Below are 4,825 nucleotides of genomic sequence, written 5' to 3'. Positions count from 1 at the left end.
CCAAATAGTGCTGCCTTAGACCTTGTTTCAAGTTATGAAAAAAACAAATAATCAAGTTGATCCTTAAAGTATAAACTAAATAATGTAATTTTATAATATAGTATGTGGAAAATATAATGTTGATAAATTGGAATTTTCCCCAATCTTTTAAAATTCTTCACAAACAACCATGGACACTGGCTATTAATCATATAATTTAAGGTTTGATTTAAAAGCAAGAGAAAGGTAGTGTACGTGCTTCGGATGTCTTTTGAGTATATGTGACACTAAAGTATCACAAATGAGTCATAATAACATTTTAAAAAGTAAAATAATTTATTGTTCTTGTCCAGGTTGGAAGGGATATGTTTTTTACATAGTTTGGGGATGAACTGAACTGTTTAAGGTTGTATATACATTATCTAAAATATCACTAATGTGTCCAGAGGGCTTAATATAAACCTAAAATTCTGTGATGGACAGATGGACATTTAAATATGTGGTTAACAAAACATGGAAACTATTAATTAATTAGACATTTCCAGTTTAGACTTCTAATATATATGGTGCCTTAGGTGTGTGCTCAGGCATATACAAAGGCATGGCCCTGGTAGCAGCAGATGTCACTCATGTCTGTACTTGTCTGGCAAGAGGACAGCCTTCTGACATTAAAATGGTCACAGATGGCACCACAGACCGTGAGCCTCCATGTGACTTTCGGTGGCTACATGGGCTATGGTCATCAACACAAACTCAGGCTTCACTAGGGACCATGAACCCAGACTTGATGATTGGCAGAAGCCTGGGCCAATTTGTCATCATGGACCTGATTTTCTTTTTTTTTTTTTTCACCATTTTTATTTAAATTAGAAACAAGATTGCTTTACATGTCAATCTTCCTCCCCTCCTCCCCTCTCCCCTCCCCCACGGAACCCCTATCCGATCCACTTTCTGCTTCCCAGGGAGAATGAGGCTTTCCATGGGGATCTTCAAAGTCTGTCATGTCATTTGGAGCAGGGCCTACACCCTCTCCAGTGTGTCTAGGCTGAGAGAGTATCCCTCTATGTGGAGTGGGCTCCCAAAATCCATTCGTGTACTAGGGATAAATACTGATCCACTACCATAGGCCCTGTAGTGGAGCCTCCAAACCAACACCTACGTTCAGGGGTCTGGAATAATCCTATGCTGGTTTCCCAGCTATCAATCTGGGTTCCATGAGCTCCCCATTGTTCAGGTCAGCTGTTCCTGTGGGTTTCTCCAGTCTGGTCTTGACCACTTTGCTCATCACTCCTCTCTCTCTGCAACTGGATTCCAGCGTTCAGCCCAGTGTTTAGTTGTGGGTGTCTGTGTCTGCTTGCATCAAGTACTATATGAAGGCTATATGATGGTATATAAGGTAGTCACCAATCTCATTTAGCTAGTAATCAAGAAACAATTTCCAGTGCTATAAAATCTAAATAATTATTTATATAAAAGTGTAACTAATAATCATTGTTGCAGTTGAGATAGATAACACAATTTAAAACCGATGGCACAATGTGGAAACTGCACTATATTTGACATACTATGCTACTTTTTGTATGAGTTTCAAAATAGCTTATGTCATATTCTTTTGCTGCTTTGTTGTTTTTAATGAAGCTTACGAGGTTATTATTTTGTGACTTACTGGGTTATAACTGACAAGTAAAATTACAGGTATTTAACGGTATAATGTGATGGTTTGAGATACTTTTACACTATGAAAGATTATCTTAATCAAGCCAATTAACACATACATCACCTCATATAGTTATACCTGTCCTTTTTCGTGTGTGTGTTAAATTTGAAATCTACTCTTTTAGAAAGTTTTAAGAATACAGTATAGTGTAGCTAATGATAATTACAGTGTTCTATATATCCCTGAAATTATGCATCTTACACTAAAATTTTCATACTCATTATCAAACATCTTCCTTTCCATATTGTAACTTGATTGGCCTCATTCTGTCTACTTTGCTAGGATCTTAAAACGAAGTTTAAACAGTGCTGACTTGATAGTCACCTGCCTCCTAAGTGTTCTAAAGCTCTGAGGACATCTTGCCCTAGCAGGTACTCTTGTGAAGAACACTGGCTGTGTTTCTGAATCCTCACTTCCCTTTACACAAGTGATAGATAGGAAGAGAAATATTCTGACCATTCAATAACAAGATGTGGAAATCAAAAGCACAAAGCAAAATGCTATGACTTCTGGGAGCTTTTCATTGTCACAAACTTCTTTCCCCAGCATCTACAAATCCCATCACAGGCTTCACTGAAGGGATCTGAACAATTTGAACTGTTAGTGTGGTTTGCTCCCGATAAGCAATCTCAGCTATGATTGTCTTTGCAGGTCTCTCACAATGTCAGAACATTCATTAGCATATCCTGTAGCATGAATTTTCTAAAGTCCAAGGAATAGAAACGAACAGAGCTTTTTTTCTGCAGTCTTTCATGTGTTTTAAAATAGATTTCACTGTGATAGTAAAAGCATTATTAGACATAAAATGAAAGGATCATTTTCTGATCTGGAAAATACTGCTATTTTAATGTTACTTCTCTCTTATACGCATTTATTCCTTTCAGTAATTAGAGTGTAGTATTTTGTAAGCTTGATGTTTATTAAAAATGATTTGAAATTATGACATTTCATCTGTTTATCTTAAAAATTATTTTTTCATTTTACATAAGAATCCCAGTTTGCCTTCCCTCTCCTTCTCCTGCCCCCTGCCTCCCAGACTTCCCACCCCTTATTGTAGACTAATGGTTGTCCTGCTTGGTCCCACGGCCATTTAGTCCCAAATAAGCATCCAGAGGTTATATTAGCTATAAACTGTTTGGCATAAGGCTCAAGCTTCTTATTGTCTTGCTCTTTCTTAACTATTAACCCATTGTTATTAATCTGTGTATCACAATACAGTCTTGGATTAGTGGTGAATGTCCAGGAATCCTCGCTCCCTGGTGGCTGCATGGCATCTCTCTGAATCTGCCTATACCTTTTCTCAATCCCAGATTTACTACCTGGCTAATTATTGCCTGTTTCAGATTAATCTGCTGAAACAGATTAATTCATCAACCAATAAGGAAGCATGTTTTCACAGCATAAAGAAGGACATCCTGCATTATCCCATTGTCTCTTCAGAGGGGTTAAGGCTTAAAGGATTGTGAACTGAATTTTCTGTTCTGTCTTGTCCCATAGTCGTTTAGTCCTAAATAAACAAACAGAGGCTTTTATTAATTATAAATTGGTCAATTGCTCAGCTTCTTATTGGCTAGCTCTCCCTTAATTATTAACCCATTTCTATTAATCTGTGTATATCCATATGCTCTTTGCTTCCTGGTTATGTCCTGGTATCCTGTTTTCTCTGCCGTGGCATGGCATCTCTGCTTTCCTCTTCCTAGTCTGGTAGCCCAACCTATACTACTGCCTGGCTAAATATTGCCTGTCCATTGACCAAAGCACCTTTATTCATTAACCAATAAGAGAAATATATATTCACAGCATACAGAAGGACATGCCCTATCACAGGGATCTTTAGAAAAAGATCAAGTGACAGTTATATGTCCTTCTAAATCAATAATGAAAGTCAACAAAATTATATAACACTTGTTTCTTACATATTTTTCCATATTATAGGTACTTTCTTAACTTCAGTCCCTAATCTTGTTGATAATTTTTCCAATGTTTGTATCTGGAATCCTGTGTTTTCACTTTTTATATAATTTCATATTGAAATTACTAAGTTGTTTATTATCATCCAATAAAAAAGCAACCCCATCTCTGATGGGTCTACAGAAATTGTATCCTTGGTATTGAGATCTGAAAGTCCTTCTAAATGCTCTTTAATTCAAAACTAATCATTTATTCTTGTTTACAATTTCTAATTATAAGACAACATAGGCAATGATCCATTTTAAATTAGATTTCCCCCTTCTTTTATTTTATTTTTGGATGTGTGGTAAGTTTATTTTTAATAGATTCAATATAAAATGATAGAAAATAAAACAAAGCAGTAAGTAATTGCTTAATATTTCCATGTCTGAAAGGCCAATATGATATCTATAATTAAAAATCAGTTATACATGTTATTCTGTCATCCTTCCTATACCAGTAAATTGTCATTCATGAATTGATAATGCTTCTATTTGAAGGGGATGATAAGTGTATGTAGTTATTTTTTTAAAAAATTACATCTATAATTTATTTTTATCAGATAGATCTTTTTAGTTCTATTATAGCTAGTATTATAGAATGTGTAACATTTAATTTAAATCAACATCTATAAACATAAAATACTAGGACTGACCTACCTGACAAGTCTGCAAACTGACTATATGGAAAAATACATGAATGATAAAATTATCCCAAAGGCTGATAAAAACTGTAAACAGCAAAATACTGACCTTGACCCGAGATACAATTCTAAATTACTCTAACCCCCCTTCCCAATGAAAATATAAAGCTCCTTATATTATCATGATTGGGATCTTATCTTTTATTTATTACTTTGTATTTCACTAGAAGCTAAAATTTTATTTTTTGTAACAAAGACATTTATTATAGCAAGAAATTTGTCCTTGATATTTTCTGTAACTTCATCCTTTCACTAATTTCAATTTTATAAAATACATTTTTACTATCAGAAGGATTTAAAGTCATAAGGCTAAGACCAATGGTATGTTGTGACGACACTAATTTCGACAGGCTTTTAAACAGACTAAAATTCAATATTTTGTTTCCATCATGTGCCCGCCTCATTTCCTCTTTATGTACCTTAACTATTTTATTGCATACCACTGTCAAAATATTTGCATTATTTGATTACATATG

The sequence above is a fragment of the Cricetulus griseus genome, chromosome 4, assembly GCF_003668045.3.
Source record: "Cricetulus griseus strain 17A/GY chromosome 4, alternate assembly CriGri-PICRH-1.0, whole genome shotgun sequence".
NCBI classification, from domain to species: domain Eukaryota; kingdom Metazoa; phylum Chordata; class Mammalia; order Rodentia; family Cricetidae; genus Cricetulus; species Cricetulus griseus.
This window is presented reverse-complemented; position numbering follows the sequence as displayed.